The following is a 19,932-nucleotide window of genomic DNA, read 5'->3' as shown; positions in this document are numbered from 1 at the left end:
CTTGGAAGACAACATAAAAATTAAAACTTTTCTTTTTCTGGGTAAAGTATTCTGAAAGACCATTTAAACTGGCTACAAAATACTTCTGGTCTTTAGGGACACACTGATAAGAAAGCCATAGGTTATCTAACAAACACTGTTCTTCTTTAGTAACTGATACACTAGGTAAGGTCTTAAAAGTGATATTAGACTTAGGAAAGACTACTAACTTGTGGTTACCAAAACAGAGAAATTCTTGACCATAATTATTAAATCTTGAGGAAGAAGGTCTAGAAGTACGATCGGAAAAATCCATCTATCAAGAAATAAATTGAGAATCAAAAATTCTCTGACTATGAGTATCAGCAAGATGATTATTTTTTCCTTTAACATGTTCAAAAACTATAGTATAGCCATTGCCTGTAATAATATCTACTAAGTTTAGCCATCTTCTACGGCTTATTTTATTTTCTTTGCTGCGTTGAAAATATTTTACTATGGCTTCGCAGTCAGTTCTTAGAGGAAATTTCTTTTTATTGATAATGAACAACCTAAAGGCTTCTAAAGAATATATTACTGCCAAAATCTCTGTATCTATGCTACTCATATTGCCTTTTTCTTTAAATTTACCACTAGCATAACTGCAAATTCTTTCTTCATTTTTTGTACTAGATTGATGAGGTTTGGCAATTAAAACTCCTCCCCATCCAAGGTTACTACCATCTGTCTCAATAATAATATAAGCTGAGTCTAAAGGCATTTGTAATTTAGATAAAGTTTTAACTTTTTCTTTTACTTGTTTGACTAAATTTTTATCTTCTTGATTAAAAAACTTTTGTCCAGTAGGGGCAGTTTTTCCATACAAAGGTCCTATTATTTTCCCTATGTCTTTGAGAAAGGGTCTAGCATAAATGACCAATCCTAAAAATCTTTGTAACTATTTTGTATCCGAAAAATCGTCAGGCATTTCTAGAATTTTCTTAGATATGTGGTCTTGTAATTCAATCTGTCCTTGACCTATATTAACTCCTAAAAAATTTATATATTCTTTAAACAATTCTATTTTTGATTTACTAATAATAAGACCTTCCTACATGAAAGTTGCTAAGACTAGTTGCAAATGTCCAATATGATCTTCTATGGTTTTACTGAATACTAAAATATCATCTATGTAAACTAGAACAAAATTATAATATTTCTTAAATATATTATCCATCTTTCTTTGGAAAACAGCTGGAGCATTTTTGAGGCCGAATGGCATTACTAGCCATTCAAAATGCCCTCAGGGTGTTTGTCTTACAACTACCTGAAATTGTACATTGACAAGGATTGTCTTTGTCTTTGGGTGTAGCAGTAGGGCCACCACGCTCCGCTGAGATGGAGAGGGTGGGTGAATAGGTGGTGTGGACAGGGATGGTACTAGAATTCTTACTAAAGTGAAGATAGTCACGACTGATAGTTAATGAGCCATTATTGTGAAGGATAAAATTTAAGCCAAGAATAAAATCTACTTTAAGGTAGAGATCGCGGACCTAGGTGAGGGGTAAAGGATAGGAGCTGGAAAAAGATGAACAATTAGTAAAAAATTGAATTTTGCCTTCATCAAAATAGGTGGTATAAGGATTATAAGAACCATCTACTTGTTGGCTAAGAACCTGTTTCTGGGTCTTCTTGAGATATCTAGAAGGAACTAAACGGCTGTGAATAATACATTTGGTACAGCCTGAGTCTACTAAAGCATCGAGATTGATGGATTGTTTGTCGGGAAAAATAATTTTGGTTCTTACTAAAATACTGGAAAAAGGATTTATCTTGATTGCAGACTAATGAAGTCTCTGGTTCATCTAAGCCGACTGTAATACCATCATATGTATCTTTCTCAATAGTATCAAGCCGATGTTTAAGAATAGAGATTTCTGCTTCACAGTTATCTATTTTTCGAGCCATAATTTCTAATTTGGTATTATAAATCTTATTAGGTTGAGGTTGATCTACTGGAGCGGTGCCTAACTGTTTGAGACAAGGAAGACAGGCTTCTAGGAAGCATAGTGAGCATTTGGCTCGCTGTTTCTTACTTGGATACCATTTACATCTGAAACATGGGTTACTATCTAATCCGGTAAACCATAACCAAGAATGTGTGCAATCTAAGGTTATATCCATTAGATCTATGTTTTCATCTAGATCTAAATCTAAAATAAGATCATCTTCAGAATCAAAATTCTCGTAAGAAACATTGGGAATGTTGACTATGCTATAGATAGATTCTGTATCTGACATATACTCATCTATCTCAATAAGGTCTTGTTGTACATTTTCTACGAGAGTTGATCTTCTAGAATTAATATTTTGTCTTTTTGGACAAGTATTAGCTAAATGTTCTGTCTGTCCACAAATATAACATGAAAGTTTATTCTTATAAATTCTTTTAGGGTTAAATCGCCTAACATGTCTATCTTTATTGAGATAGGGTTTTCTACTTTTAGATCTTCTAATAAAATATCCCTTTTTGACAATTCTTTTTGTTCGTCTGGGTTTTTGTCTAGAATCTTTTAATCCGTAAGCTTGGGTAGTATATATCTGTTTACAGAAACCGAAGTCATCTCCTTTGAGTTGTCACTGGATCTGGATATCTGTGCATTTTTCTTGTAAAATAGTCATAATAAATTTTGTTCGTTGTCCTATGGAATAGACAGAAGTGGGGTTAATATTTTCTATATTCTGCCATTTCTCATATATTTATTTTTCTAGAGCTCCTGGTAATTTTCTAAATAGTTTTATTCCTAAATCTTTATTAAAAGCATTTCCTGAAATACAAGTATAGTAAAAATAATCTTGTAAAATTTTTTTAACATACTTGTAATTATGTAAGCTAAGTTGTTCTAAATATATGACAGCATCTTTTTGTAATGTAATAGATCCTAGATTAGGGTCGTCTCCTGTTACTAGCTGGAAAACATTATTAACAAAATTATAAGGGTTTGATCCTAAACTCATTAATTTTCCAAATTCTTCTGGATTATATCTTTTATAGCTTTCCCAAAGGGCTTTAACGCTTTCTCCTAAAATAGTTTCTAAATATCGATACATTTCTTCTACGTCTTGTGAAGAAAAGTTATGGATATAGTCTGAAACTATTTGGTTTTTCCACAAATCTAAGACAGTTGTCCATTCTTGAGGATCATGGGCGGAAAGATTAAGAATCTTTCCTTTGCCCTTATCTTGAAAAGAAATGGGTCTTTCTGTTTCTTTTCGTTTTCCATTTGGATGTATCTTTTTGTCAAAGTGGACTGGTTCTGTATATGGGATTCTAGGCATATTGCCAGAATTAAAGACTTCTCTAGGTGGAGGTCTGGGATAGGTAGAATACGTTCCTGGATTATTAACATAACTTTCTTCTTCCATATATTCTTTTATGCTGAGGGAATCATCTTCTTTAGGTTCTAAAGGCATTATTCCTTTTCTAATATTCAGTTCACTGTCATAGTATAAATATTCTTCTTCTTTCAAGCTTTTCTTTTTAATCAAATCTTCTTCTAAATGAAGGAGTTCTCTTTCTTCTAATTGTAATCCTAACTCTTTAGGATAGATTATCTCATCTATGTCTGACTCAATATTAACTAAGTCATAATTCTCACTAGATATCGATTCAGTTTCTTCGATATTTTTCTATTCATAACTATTAAATCTAATATTTATATTTCCTTTTGTATCTGTATACATTATGCTTTCTTCGGGGCTAATAATTTTTTCTTCTCAGAACTTCAGGTTCCAGTCTAATCCTGCTAAATCATCTGGAGAATATTTTATTGGTTTAAGTAATTTTATTCCTTTATTTCCTATGACAATTAGTCCTAAATGAATTAATGTATAAATCTTTTTAATTTCTCTAAAGGCTTGTTCTGCAATTAAATTAATATTAACAAAATCTTGACCTACACAGCTTATTTGTAGTTCCCTATAATGTCTAAATAATCCTGTCTGAAAATTTAAAGGTCCAGTTCTGTATACCTGTCTTGGGTTTAGGAGATTTAACTGATTGTTACTAAATAGATTAATGTCTTGGTCTACATTTATTATTTCATCTAATTTTATATCTCTCTGATCTAGACTTCGTCTACCAACAATTCTATCTATAATTTTTAGGTTTCTAGAAGAATTTCCTATTTCTGTGATGGTTTCGTTACTTCTCCGTGAATTGCCATTTCTTCTTAGGGCTTGTCTTAGGTTGATCTATTTTACAGCTTTTAATTTTTGAGTTATCAAATCTATTTCTTTATCAATATTCTGTTGAGAACCTTTACTAGTTTTTAAATAATCTAAATTTTCAGATAATCTGTCTGTTTTCCATTTTAAGGTTTTTAATTCGTCTTGTAACCTGTTTAGAAAAAATTCTAGGTCAGTAAGCTTATCCTGAAGATTACTTCCTAAACTGATTAGTAAATCTGTGATACTATTCAGATGAGGATTACTACCGTGGAGACTATGTTCTTCACTGTTAAAATGACACTTAAGAGAATTTGTTCCTATGTATTTACAATCAAATTTTGAAACAATTCTCAAGTCTAAATATTCTATCTTTTTAAAGGGATCCAGGATGCTAAGGGCTCTGATACCAATATTCTAGAGGGATACTCTTTCTAACCTAGAGTATTCAGATTCAATCTGGAGTATTCAGATTCTGTATATTTTGTTCTCTTCTTAGTATCTGTCTTCTGGGAATTCTAGGTATAAATATAGACATATGAGAGAAGATCAAGTTTCTTATGGATTAGCAAAAGACAACAAAAGAATCATTTTTTGTGACCATTGTGATACATTAGCAAAGACTATACAGAGACTGAATGAAAAAAGAAGACTATTGGAAGAAAAGAACGACTTCCAGAAAGAATATATAAAGACTCTTGAAGAAGAAAACAGGATTTGGAAGGCCAAGGCAACAGGTACTTTCAGCACCCAGACCCCTACTAGTGAAGGGTTTTCACTAGCTAGTCCGGCTCAAACGGTGGCGGTAAAGACATATCAAGTCCGTTGATGGCTGGGCATTTGCCAAAAATGCAAATAGAACAGCACAAAGACACGAACAAAGAACAAAATCCAGAAATAGAAGAAGACAAAATCAGAAAGATGATGGACGAATATTTTAGAGAATATTTAAAAGATCAAGGTTATGAAAAGAGATACTCTGAGACATCTAGCAAAACTGGGTCCACGGGAACCCAAACTTTATAGTGTTATTCACAAGAAGAGGATGATGATTTTGAATATGACTCTGAAGCCATCAATAATCTAATAACACGTGATGGCAAATAGACTTTACTATAGAAAAGAGACTGGATAGAAAAGATGGCAAATAAGACTGTACTATAGAAATGAGAATGGATAGAATGGATAAAAAAAAAATAAAAAAATTCTCAGCCAAAAGCAAAAGCAATCTGGGTTTTGAAGCATGTACATAGTTTTCAAGAAACCGTTTCAAGCAGCAAGAATGTACATGGTTTTCAAGAAACCATTTGAAGCAGCCCACAATTTTCAAAAAGCAGTACAGCCCGTGGTTTTCAAGATCATGACAGAAAGAAGATATGACAGAACGAAGACTCGAGAGTTTGCAAGATCATGACAGAAAGAAGATTGTTCGAGTGATCAATGATTGTCCTTTTCTATTTACTTTTTGTAAAGTTTTCCTGTTTACTTTTTATAAAGTTTTAGAACCGAACACCTGGAAAGCAAAAAAGGATCTATCATTGTCGATGGGGCCCAATGAGCACCCGAGTGATTCCTTTTGCCTCCTAGTGTCGGCAAGGTTTGGCTATAAATAGCTTTGTGTAATGTTAAGAGGATATGAATGAAAGAGTGAGTGAATGGATCTGGATACTTGTTTCTATCTATTTTTTTTGGCTTTATTTATTTCTTTCTTCTTCCATTTCTTTTATCTTTCTTTCTTATTTTTGGTCTTTATATATTTCTTTCTTTCTTTCAGTCTTCTTTCTTTCTTTCTTTCTTTCTTATTTCTTTCTTTCTTGTTTCTTTCTTTCTTGTTTCTTTCTTTCTTTCTTTCTTCTTTCTTTCATTCTTCTTTCTATCTTTATTTATTGTTTCTTTCTATTTTTTTCAGATATTTTTTGTTTCTTTATTTCATTGTTTATGTTTCTTTCATTCTTTTTTCCTTGTTTCTTGCTTCATTCTTTCTTTCTTCCTCTCTTTTTCCTTCTTTATTGTGTATTTTTATCTATCTTTCTATCTTTGTTTCTATCTTTTGTCTTTCTTTTGTTTGTTTGTTTGTTTCTTCATCTTTTTTAATCCTATTTCTTTCTTTGTTTCTTTAATCTTTCTTGCTTCATTTTTTCTTGATTCTTTATTTTCTCTTCTTTCACTTTTTTTATTTTGTATTTTTTCTTTCATTCTTGTTTCTTTCTTTTTGTCTTCTTTGTTTCTTTCTTCCTCTTTTCTTGTCTCTTTCTTGTTTATTTTCTTCTTTCTTTCTATCTTGTTTCTTGATTTTTTGCTTCTTTTTTCTTTGGTCCTTATTCTATCTATCTTTCTTATTTTTATCTTAATTTCTTTCTTAAAAAGATGATGGCTGAATATTTCAGAGAATCTTTAAAAGATCAAGGATATGAGAAGAAAGATTCAGATAAATCTAGCAAAACTGGGTCCACAGACTCAGGCACTCAGACTTTACAATGTTATTCACAAGGCGAAGATGACTATGACTATGACACCGAGGCCATCAATAATTTAACCACACTTGATGGCAAATAGAAAAGACTATGATAAGAGAAGAGACTGCATAGAAAAGATTGGCAAATAGAAAAGACTATGATAGAAAAGATGGTTACTTTCTTTTATGTTTTTTTTTTTATATTTGTCATTCTTTCTCCCTTTCTATTTTCTTTCCTTTTTCTTTCTTGTTTCTATCTATTATTTTTTGGCTTTATTTATTTCTTTCTTCTTTCATTTTTTTATCTTTCTTTCTTTTTTTTGGTCTTTATATCTTTCTTTCTTTCTTTTAGTCTTCTTTCTTTCTTTCTTATTTCTTTCTTTCTTGTTTCTTTCTTTCTTGTTTCTTTCTTTCTTTCTTATTTCTTTCTTTCTTGTTTCTTTCTTTCTCCTTTCTTTCTTTCTTTCTTTCTTTTTTCTTTCATTCTTCTTTCAATCTTTAATTATTGTTTCTTTCTGTTTTTTTCGATATTTTTTGTTTCTTTATTTCATTGTTTATGTTTCTTTCATTCTTTTTTCCTTGTTTCTTTCTTCATTCTTTCTTTCTTCCTCTCTTTTTCCTTCTTTCTTGTTTATTTTTATCTATCTTTCTATCTTTTTTTCTATCTTTTGTCTTTCTTTTGTTCATTTGTTTGTTTCTTCATCTTTTTTAATCCTATTTCTTTCTTTGTTTCTTTAATCTTTCTTTAATCTTTCTTGCTTCATTCTTTCTTGATTCTTGATTTTCTCTTCTTTCACTTTTTTTTTCTTTCATTCTTGTTTCTTTCTTTTTGTCTTCTTTGTTTCTTTCTTCCTCTTTTCTTGTCTCTTTCTTGTTTATTTTCATCTTTCTTTCTATCTTGTTTCTTGATTTTTTGCTTCTTTTTTCTTTGGTCCTTATTCTTTCTATCTATCTTTCTTATTTTTATCTTACTTTCTTTCTTAAAAAGATGATGGATGAATATTTCAAAGAATATTTAAAAGATCAAGGATATGAGAAGAAAGATTCAGATAAATCTAGCAGAACCGGGTCCACAGACTCCGGCACTCAGACTTTACAATGTTATTCACAAGGCGAAGATGACTATGACTATGACTTCGAGGCCATCAATAATTTAACCACACTTGATGGCAAATAGAAAAGACTATGATAAGAGAAGAGACTGCATAGAAAAGACTGGCAAATAGAAAAGACTATGATAGAAAAGAGACTGCATAGAAAAGATGGTTTCTTTCTTTCATGTTTCTTTTTTTATATTTGTCATTCTTTCTCCCTTTCTATTTTCTTTCCTTTTTCTTTCTTGTTTCTATCTATTATTTTTTGGCTTTATTTATTTCTTTCTTCTTCCATTTTTTTATCTTTCTTTCTTTTTTTTGGTCTTTATATCTTTCTTTCTTTCTTTCAGTCTTCTTTCTTTCTTTCTTATTTCTTTCTTTCTTGTTTCTTTCTTTCTTGTTTCTTTCTTTCTTTCTTCTTTCTTTCATTCTTCTTTCTATCTTTATTTATTGTTTATTTCTGTTTTTTCAGATATTTTTTGTTTCTTTATTTCATTGTTTATGTTTCTTTCATTCTTTTTTCCTTGTTTCTTGCTTCATTCTTTCTTTCTTCCTCTCTTTTTCCTTCTTTCTTGTTTATTTTTATCTATCTTTCTATCTTTGTTTCTATCTTTTGTTTTTCTTTTGTTTGTTTGTTTGTTTCTTCATCTTTTTTAATCCTATTTCTTTCTTCGTTTCTTTAATCTTTCTTTAATCTTTCTTGCTTCATTCTTTCTTGATTCTTTACTTTCTCTTCTTTCACTTTTTTTTTTATTTTTTATTTTTTCTTTCATTCTTGTTTCTTTCTTTTTGTCTTCTTTGTTTCTTTCTTCTTCTTTTCTTGTCTCTTTCTTGTTTATTTTCATCTTTCTTTTTATCTTGTTTCTTGATTTTTTGCTTCTTTTTTCTTTGGTCCTTATTCTATCTATCTATCTTTCTTATTTTTATCTTACTTTCTTTCTATATTTTGTCTTTCTTTTGTTTTTTTCTTTCTTTCTTTCTAGATTCTTTAGTTTTTCTTTTTTCATTTTTTTCATTTTTTCTTTCTTTTTGTTTTCTTTCTTCCGACTTGTTTGTTTGTTTGTTTGTTTGGTTCTAGCAAGAAAGAGTATATAAAGAAAGAAAGAAAGAAAGAAACAAGAAAGATAGAAACAAGAAGGAATAAATAAAGAAATAAGGCTCATTGAAAGAAATTTGAAAGATGAAAAGAAGAAGGAAAAATAAAAAAATAAAAAAAAAGAAAGAATAAAAAAGAAAGAAATTAGAAAGAAGGAAAGACAATTGAAGGAATGAAAAAAGAAACAGGGAAAAGAAACAAAAGAAACATAAACATTGAAAGAAATAAAAAAAAAAGAGAAATAAAGAAAGAAGAAATAAAAAAAGAAAGAGATAAATAAACAAGAAAGAATACATAAATAAATAAGACACATTGAAAAAAACAAGAAAGAAGAAAAGAAGAAGAAAGAAGAAAAGAGGAAGAAGGATTGAATCAACATAGAAATAATGAAAAAAGAACAACTATAACAGAGAAACGGAATGAAATAAGAAACAAACAAACAAACAAAGAAGATATATAGATGGAAAGAAGCAAGAAAAGAAAGAAAAAATAAATGAACAAATAAAGAAGACAGAAAGAAAGAAAAAAGAAAGAATGAAAGAAAGGGAAAAGGAAATAAGAAGGAAATAAAAAGAATAAGAAAGATAGAAAGAAAGAAGAAAGTGAAAGGAATGAAATTAGAAAGGAATAAAGAAAGACAAACATAAAGAAAGAAACATGAAAGAAAGAAACCGAAAGAACGAAAGAAAGAAACAAGAAAGAAAGACTGAAAGAATGAAGAAAACAAGAAAGAACAAATAAAAAAAGGCATGCAGAAAAAAAAATAAGGAAAGAAGGATTATTAAAGAATCATTATAGAAATAAACAAACAAATAAGTCAGAAAGAAAGTCTTTCTTATTCCAATCTTTCTCTTTTCTTTCTTTATTCTTCTTTTCTTCTTTCTTATTTCTTTCAATGTGCCTTATTTCTTTATTTATTCTTGCTCATTTTTTTCTTTCTTTTTTTCTTGTTTCTTCATTGAAAGAAAAAGGAATGAAACTAGCAAGGAAGAAAGAAAGACAAAGTTAAAGAAAGAAACATGAAATAAATATCACATAGAAAGAAATAAGAAATAAGTGAAGAAGAAGAAAGAATCACAATAGAAACAAATAAAGAAACAAGTAAAAAAAAAGAATAAGAAAGAAAGAAGAAGAAATAATGAAAAAATTGAAATAGAAAGGAAGAAAGAAAGAAGGAAGAAAAAATAAAAATCAAGAAAGAAAGAAAAAACAAAATTAAATATTTTTCAATGTGCCTTATTTCTTAATTGATTCCTTCTTCTTTCTTTCTTTCTTTCTTTCTTATTTTCTTCTTTCCTTTTTTATTTTTTTATTTCTTTCTAGTTTCTTTCTTTATTTCTTATTTTGTACTTCTTTCTTTCTTATATTTCTTGTTTCTTTTTTCTTTCTTTGTTTATTTATTTTTTGTTGTTTCTTATTTTTTCTTTTGTTCTGTTCTTTCTTTCTTTCGACTTTACTTCTTTCCCAATTACAATGGAAAGAAGGGAAATTGACAAAAGGCAAATAGAAGTGGAACAGGCAGAAAATAACTTTAACTCACTACTAAGTTAATTTATTCACAATATCATACATAGTACTTACATAAAACTTCAATACTGCAAAACACACGAGTAGGCAACCTTGATGACAAAGGGGAAGATTTTTTCAAGTGATGCCTTCACAATAAAACTAACTCCTTATATAGATGGAGTGAAATAAAGTGGATTTGAAAATATTTGAAATCCACCACTACAACATAAAGAAGCCTCTATTATTGAGGCGGTTGTGAGTCATCATCTCTATAATTGAAATTTTGGGATGAGTCATCTTTATCATCTTTATCTCCATGATTGAGATTGGAACAAGACTTTTGATGGGCTTGGTCCCATAGCATCTTTTGTTGACGAAGAGCTTTAACTCTTATCCGATGTAGGCGGCTACTGGCTACATCCCATGAATGTGACTTTATGGAAAATGGCCGACCAAAGATACTGTATGAGCCTGGCATGATGTGACAAATTGGCCAACTGTGGGCCGGAGGATAAGATTTCCTCTGTTGCCTTTGGACGGACTTGGCTGACGAATCTGAAATAGATGTGTCTGTCATAGTCATATCCTGCACAATTATTTTCCTTAAGATGTTGCTTTAAACATCTCTATCATTGCATTAATATATTCGTCAGGATCCTCGGGAGGCTGACTATCAGGTAAGAATTCATTAGCATTATCATCATGCTTGGTACTATTAAAGTCCTCGATGTCTTCATCATCTTCTGCAGCTGATGGTTCAGAAACTGACATGTTGTCATCGGCAGGGTGAGATGATGTGCCTTCATTGCACTTAGTAACCATAGAATCCTTCATTGATTCTAATAATTTTTTCATAATATCTTTTTCCGATATATTCGGAATCAAACTCTTCAATTGAGTTTTGAAACTTGAAAATAAATTGTCGGAGTCATAATGGACTTCCGGGACGCGATGCAATCCAAGATTATTTTCATTGTTAATGATAGCAGACTCAATTTCTTCTACTTTTGTATCTAGGTTGGGGAAATTTTTCCACCAACGAACATGAAATGTTCTTAATAACACAGGTAGGCTTTTATCATTAAAGCCTGTAGTACAATCCCATCTCCAAATCCATGGTAAAGAAAATACCATAAAGAAGATAAGATTGTCCCAATTCTTTGGGGTTTTTTCATAACCCAGAGCTTTAAGCTCAGGATTGGATTTAGTCCACTTTGCAAAACGAACCATAATGGGCTCAGGTAAGATAGAAATGGGTGGCCCAAATTTGTTCCACCATGCAAATACCCAACTGGGTAGAGGTAAGGACCTCTGAAAGACATTCTTTTCCCTTGGAAAAACCATGAATGTCTATGGGAGGGATTTTGGTAATAAAAGGTATTATACCAAGAATCCATATAATCCCAATAATTAAATTCCTTATCATTAGGAAGGTTAGCTGCTTTAGCTAAATCAAATTTTCCCCATGTTGAGGGATGCATGAATCTTTGTATCGTACATTTACTGTACACTTTTGGGCTATCCCATTTAGCCACATTTGTCAGTGTATAATGCACTGAAATAGAATTTAGGTGAACCAAAATGGATTCAAAGGAATACCATCATTTTCTTGCACGGATGGGACAGTAGGCTTCTCCAAGCCATTTCTGTAACATCTCCCAGGAATCCAATGTACCCTCAAGGTCCTCTTTATTGAGGAGTAAAATTGTCTCCGTATCCGGAAGAGTACTATACTCTAGTTCTACTTCAAGTGTCTCCTTATACGACACTGGGGCTTTGCCCTTCTTGTCTGAGGAATTTCCTCGTTCTTGATTCTTTCGGCCTCGGCCTCTGGATTGTTGATTTCCACATCCTCTCATTGGAAGTGGATTGCCCCTTGCGGGGTTATACATGTTTTGACCTTGTAGAAATTCACGGGTTAGAAAATCAGGTATGGAGTTTAATTCTCCTTTGATATGTTCTATATCAAAATCAAAGGCGCTTAATTCCACCTGCCATCTGGCAAAGATTTGTTTGGAAGTAAGATTCTTCACATCCTTCTTAAGAATCGATTTGGCTACTGAACAATCAACTCTTAAAAGGAATTTTTGATTTAATAAATCATCTTGGAATTTATGAACGCACTTAATTATTGCCAATATTTCTTTTTTAACAGTGGAATAATTAATCTATGCATCATGCCAGTTACCAGAGGTAAATCGAACAAGTTCTTCTTTACCAGATGGATTTCTTTGTTTTAATATGCCACCATAGCCTATATGGGAGACATCTGTCTCTACAACCTTCGGATAAGAAGGGTTGGTAAGGTTAAGACAAGGAAGTTGTTTGCCCTTACTTTTGATTAATTGGACTGCCTGTGTATGTTTGGGAGTCCAAGGCTCAGGATTCTTTCTGAGTCTTTTATGTAATATTGCGGAGTCTTGGGCAAGATGAGGATAATAATCCGCAATATAATTGAGACTTCCTAGAAATCTCTGAAGTTGAGTTTTCTCCAGTAATTCATCCGAAAACTTGGAGGCAAACTCAATGCTTCTATCAATGGGAACTACTTTTACTTTGTGAATATTGTGACCTAAAAATCTAACAGAGGTCTGAAAAAATTTAATTTTCGGTGCCGATATCACCAACCCATGTTTTCGAATAACTGTTTTGAAAACATGTAAATGCTTAAAATGAGCATCAATAGATTCTGAATAAACAAGGATATCATCAATATAAACAATGGTAAATTCAGAATAAGGAGCAAATATAACATTCATGATTTTTTGAAATTCAGATGGAGCATTTTTCAAACCGAAAAGCATAACATTCCATTCAAAGTGACCAAAAGGGACACTGAATGCAGTTTTATATTTATCCTTTTCAAAAATTTGAATTTGCCAATATCTAGATTTCAAATCAAATTTGGAAAAGATTTTAGCAGAAAACAATCTGTTTAATAAATCTTTTTTGTTTGGGATAGGATACCTAATCTATCTCAAACAATCATTGAGTGGTTTATAATTAACCACTAATCTAGGATTCCTTTTCTGCATTTTTATTGACATAAAATGCAGTACAACTCCATGAAGAGTACGATTTTCTAATTAATTTTTTATCCAATAGATTTTGGATTTCCTTTTTACAAAGATCTAGCAAAGCATGTTTCATTTGACTAGGTCTTGCTTTTGTCGGAATAGTTCTTTCATTGAACCCATCAATATAGGGTAAAGATACAATATATTTAATGATCCCAAAAAGCAGTAGGAATGTCACTAAAAATTTCTTGGGCTAATATTTTCTGAAGAGAAATAATTTTCTCTTTGATAACTATAGTTTCCAGTTGTTGTTCAAGAGTTAAAAACTGAATTTCTTTATGCAGGAAACTAAGGTGATGTTCTTTCACATTTCTCAATTCGGATATCTCATTTATAAAACTAATTTGAGGAGGAGATTTGAAAGAGAAATATATAGGTTTATTATTAACCTGTCCATGAATTCCATGGTTGTCTATGTCTTTGATTGGCATTATTTTCTCCAGAAAAGGAGTACCTAGAATGACTTGTTGAGTCATATTTTTGACTAACAAGAAGTCGGTAATAATGCACTGATCATTAGTGCAGATGGAGGCATTATTTAATTTATATTTAATTTTTATTTTTTCTCCATTGGCATTGGCCAATGTTTGAGTGGTTTTCTCAAAATATTGGGTTGGAATCAACCCTTCCTGGATGCAGTTTAAGTCTGCTCCACTATCAATCAGAGTTGTTAATTTAGGAATGACAAAGTTCTGATCAATAACTAAATTAATCACAGTATGCCATCTTTGATGGATGACTTTAGTAATTTGATTAAGAAAAGATTCTTCAGATTTCTTTTCTTGTAGTACACTAGTTTGTGCACATTTGTCTTCAAGTTTTTTATAAAGGGATTTTAATTCTTTTAATTCAAGCTTGATTTCTTTAATTTCTCCTTGTAATGAGGAGATTGATACAGGTTGTTGTGAAGCATTGGTTTCAGCATAACGACCAATAATTTCCTTCAAAGAATAAGGTTTTACTCCTGGAATGGGAGGTAGCTTTGAAGTACTTTGAATTTGATCAAGATATTATTTGATTAAATATCTTTTGGTTTGAGGATCTTCCTCTTGATCAATGTTCTCGAGCATAATTTTTTGATCATTAGTAAGAACATTAATCTGATGCATTTCGGCCACAGATTGTAAGTGTGAACAACTACAATCGGGGTCATCTTCTGATAGACAGGATAAGGCATAATATCACCAACCCATGTTTTCGAATAACTGTTTTGAAAATATGTAAATGCTTAAAATGAGCATCAATAGATTCTGAATAAACAAGGATATCATCAATATAAACAATGGTAATTTCAGAATAAGGAGCAAATATAACATTCATGATATTTTGAAATTCAGATGGAGCATTCTTCAAACCGAAAGGCATAACATTCCATTCAAAGTGACCAAAAGGGACACTGAATGCAGTTCTATATTTATCCTTTTCAGTAATTTGAATTTGCCAATATCCAGATTTCAAATCAAATTTGGAAAAGATTTTAGCAGAAAACAATCTGTCTAATAAATCTTTTTTGTTTGGGATAGGATACCTAATCTATCTCAAACAATCATTGAGTGGTTTATAATTAACCACTAATCTAGGATTCCTTTTCTGCATTTTTATTGACATAAAATGCAGTACAACTCCATGAAGAGTACGATTTTCTAATTAATTTTTTATCCAATAGATTTTGGATTTCCTTTTTGCAAAGATCTAGCAAAGCATGTTTCATTTGACTAGGTCTTGCTTTTGTCGGAATGGTTCTTTCATTGAACCCATCAATATAGGGTAAAGATACAATATATTTATGTCGATCCCAAAAAGCAGTAGGAATGTCACTAAAAATTTCTTGGGCTAATATTTTCTGAAGAGAAATAATTTTCTCTTTGATAGCTATAGTTTCCAGTTGTTGTTCAAGAGTTAAAAACTGAATTTCTTTATGCAGGAAACTAAGGTGATGTTCTTCCATATTTCTCAATTCGGAAATCTCATTTATAAAACTAATTTGAGGAGGAGATTTGAAAGAGAAATATATAGGTTTATTATTAACCTGTCCATGAATTCCATGGTTGTCTATGCCTTTGATTGGCATTATTTTCTCCAGAAAAGGAGTACTTAGAATGACTTGTTGAGTCATATTTTTGACTAACAAGAAGTCGGTAATAATGCACTGATCATTAGTGCAGATGGAGGCATTATTTAATTTATACTTAATTTTCATTTTGTCTCCATTGGCATTGGCCAATGTTTGAGTGGTTCTCAAAATATTGGGTTGGAATCAACCCTTCCTGGATGCAGTTTAAGTCTGCTCCACCATCAATCAGAGTTGTTAATTTAGGAATGACAAAGTTCTGATCAATAACTAAATTAATCACAGTATGCCATCTTTGATGGATGACTTTAGCAATTTGATTAAGAAAAGATTCTTCAGATTTCTTTTCTTGTTGTACACTAGTTTGTGCACATTTGTCTTCAAGTTTTTTATAAAGGGATTTTAATTCTTTTAATTCAAGCTTGATTTCTTTAATTTCTCCTTGTAATAAGGAGATTGATACAGGTTGTTGTGAAGCATTGGTTTCGGCATAACAACCAATAATTTCCTTCAAGGAATAAGGTTTTACTCCTGGAATGGGAGGTAGCTTTGAAGTACTTTGAATTTGATCAATATATTCTTTGATTAAATATCTTTTGGTTTGAGGATCTTCCTCTTGATCAATGTTCTCCAGCATAATTTTTTGATCATTAGTAAGAACATTAATCTGATGCATTTGGGTCACAGATTGTAAGTGTGAACAACTACAATCGGGGTCATCTTCTGATAGACTGGATAAGGCATAATCAATATCATCTCCAGAATCTTAATTTAAAAGAATTTTTGCCAACTGGATTTTTAATCCTTCATCAATTTGAAGTTGGTTTAATTTCTCTTTTGTTTTGCATCTATTGGAATAATGGCCTAATATACCACATTTATAACAGACAATTTTCTTTTTGTCTGGAGGATTTCTTCGAGGAGGTGGTCTCCTAGGTTCAGGATGAGTCTTTTGATGAGACTGTCTTTTGGGATATCTCCTACTCTGGTGTGAGTAGGGTTCGGGTCTCTTAGAATGAGAGACTTTCGCTTTGCCCTTCCTTTGAGTGGAAGGTAGTGGTCTTGTGTCACAGGCAAACTGTTCACAGAATTCACCAAGCTCTCGCTTTCCAGTAAGATTTTGTTTCTTAAGCTGAGCTTGAAATTTTAAATCATTACATAAGGTCAGTCCTTCTTGAATAAGAGCACTGGTAAGTAGACCATATGTATATTGTTGGTAGTTAATAATTCCTACCTCATTACCTAACCTTTTGCGTACCTTGCAAGCAAAAAGTGTGGGTAATCCATCAATAAATTTAGCTTTCCAATATTCATTATTGGCATTGGTTCGTTGCATAACCTTAGTAAGGAAAACATCTTTATACCATCTAAAATGGCTAAGTGTTCTACATCTAAGATTTTGCAAAACATCTCTTCCCTTATCAATAGTGGAAGTCAAATTGCCAATAAAATGATGAACAATACATGAAATTAAGGTATAAACCGCATCATCCTCACCAAGGAAGGCTTGGCCTGATTCAGTTTTGATTACCTTTTTTGAATTGTAAATTTCATGATGTTGTTCTGGGGTAAGTATATTATCCCACCAACCTTTGAGGGCTCCAGAAAACCCCGCAGTTAACATTTCTGCTATTCCTTGATCTGAATTCTTATGTTGTCTACAGATGGTAGCATACATAAGCATTCTGTGACAATGTTCTAGAATCTGATATTCAGGCATGGTATCTATGTTCCATTCATAAATGGATCGACCATCATAAGCTTTTTGATCTAAATAAACATTCTCTTCGTATAACAGGTTCTGGGGTGAGGGCCTATGATAATAGAGTTTGTTTTTTAGTTCTTCTTTACCAGATGGATTTCTTTGTTTTAATATGCCACCATAGCCTATATGGGAGGCATCTGTCTCTACAACCTTCGGATTAGAAGGGTTAGTCAGGTTAAGACAAAGGAGTTGTTTAACCTTACTTTTGATTAATTGGACGGCCTGGGTATGTTTGGTAGTCCATGGCTCAGGATTCTTTCTATATTTTATTTTACTTTCTATTTTTCATCTTACTTTCTATTTTTCATCTTACTTTCTATATTTCAACTTCTTTCTATATTTCATTTTTTTCTATAATTCATCTTTCTTTCTATAATTCATCTTTGTTTCCATATTTCATTTTTTTTATTTCATCTTTGTTCCTATATTACATTTTACTTTCTATATTTCATGATTCTTTATATATTTCTTTTTACTTTCTTTGTTTCATATTTCTTTCTATATTTAATTTTACTTTATTTATTTTAACCTTCTTTCTATATTTCATTTTACTTTCTATTTTTCACCTTTCTTTCTTTAATTCATGTTACTTTCTATACATCATATTTTTTACTATATTTTATTTTACTTTCTATATTTCATCTTTCTTTATAAATTTCATTTTACTTTTTATATTTCATCTTTCTTTCTATATTTCATTTTACTTTGTATATTTCATCTTTCTTTCTATATTTCATCTGACTTTCTATATTTCAACTTCTTTCTATAATTCATTTTACTTTCTATAATTCATCTTTCTTTCTATAATTCATCTTTCTTTCCATATTTCCTTTTTCTTTCAATATTTCATTTTTTTTATTTCATCTTTGTTTCTATATTACATTTTACTTTCTATATTTCATCATTCTTTATATATTTCTATTTACTTTCTTTGTTTCATATTTCTTTCTATATTTCATTTTACTTTCTTTATTTTAACCTTCTTTCTATATTTCATTTTACTTTCTATTTTTAACCTTTCTTTCTTTAATTCATGTTACTTTCTATACATCATGTTTTTTACTATATTTTAGTTTACTTTCTATATTTTATCTTTCTTTATAAATTTCATTTTACTTTTTATATTTCATCTTTATTTCTATATTTCATTTTACTTTGTACATTTCATCTTTCTTTCTATATTTCATTTCACTTTCTATATTTCATCTTTCTTTCTATATTTCATCTTCTTTCTTTATTTCATGTTACTTTGTATGTATCGTTTCTCTTACTATATTTCATTTTACATTCTATATTTTTTTTTAGTTTCTATACTTCATCATTCTTTCTATATTTCATTTTACTTTCTATATTTCATGTTTCTTTATATATTTTTTTTACTTTCTATGTTTCATATTTCTTTCTACATTTCATTTTACTTTCTTTATTTTAACCTTCTTTCTATATTTCATTTTACTTTCTATTTTTCACCTTTCTTTCTTTAATTCATGTTACTTTCTATACATCATTTTTTTTTACTAAATTTTTTTTTACTTTCTACATTTCATCTTTCTTTATAAATTTCTTTTTACTTTTTATATTTCATCTTTCTTTCTATATTTCCTTTTAATTTCTATATTTCATCTTTCTTTCTATATTTTATTTCACTTTCTATATTTCATCTTTCTTTCTATATTTCATTTTAGTTTCTATATTTCATCTTTCTTTCTTTATTTCATGTTACTTTCTATATATCGTTTCTCTTACTATATTTCATTTTACATTCTATATTTTATTTTACTTTCTATACTTCATCATTCTTTCTGTATTTCATTTTACTTTTTATATTTCATCTTTCTTTCTTTATTTTATTTTACTTTCTATATTTCATCTCACTTTCTATATTTCATCTCACTTTCTATATTTCATCTCACTTTCTATATTTCATCTCACTTTCTATATTTCATCTTACTTTCTATTTTTCATCTTACCTTCTATTTTTCATTTTACTTTCTATATTTCATCTTCTTTCTACATTTCATTTTACTTTCTATAATTCAACTTTCTTTCTATATTTTATCTTTCTTTCCATTTTTCATTTTTCTTTCAATATTTCATTATATTTTATTTTTATTTCTTCATTCTTTCTATATTATATTTCACTTTCTATATTTCATCTTTCTTTAGATATTTCTTTTTACTTTCTCTATTTCATATTTCATTCTATATTTCATTTTACTTTCTTTATTTTAACCTTCTTTCTATATTTTTTTTACTTTCTATATTTCATCTTTCTTTCTAAATTTCATTTTACTTTCTATATTTAATCTTTCTTTCTGTATTTCATTTTACTTTCTATATTTCATCTTTCTTTTTATATTTTATTTTACTTTCTATTTTTCATCTTACTTTCTATTTTTCATTTTACTTTTATATTTCAACTTCTTTCTATATTTCATTTTACTTTCTATAATTCATCTTTCTTTTCATATTTTATTTTTTTATTTCATCTTTCTTTGTGTTTTACATTTTACTTTCTATATTTCATCTTTCTTTCTACATTTCCTTTAACTATCTAAATATCTTCGCACTTTCTATATTTCATTTTACCTTCTTTCTATATTTCATTTTAGTCTCTATATTTCATCTTTCTTTCTTTATTTCATGTTACTTTCTATATTTCATCTTTCTTTATATATTT

Source organism: Aristolochia californica, unplaced genomic scaffold (assembly GCF_029961685.1).
Source record: "Aristolochia californica isolate CCGP_79_NKW_82.1479 unplaced genomic scaffold, dmAriCali1.0.hap1 SCAF_6, whole genome shotgun sequence".
Taxonomy (NCBI): Eukaryota; Viridiplantae; Streptophyta; class Magnoliopsida; order Piperales; family Aristolochiaceae; genus Aristolochia; species Aristolochia californica.
This window is presented reverse-complemented; position numbering follows the sequence as displayed.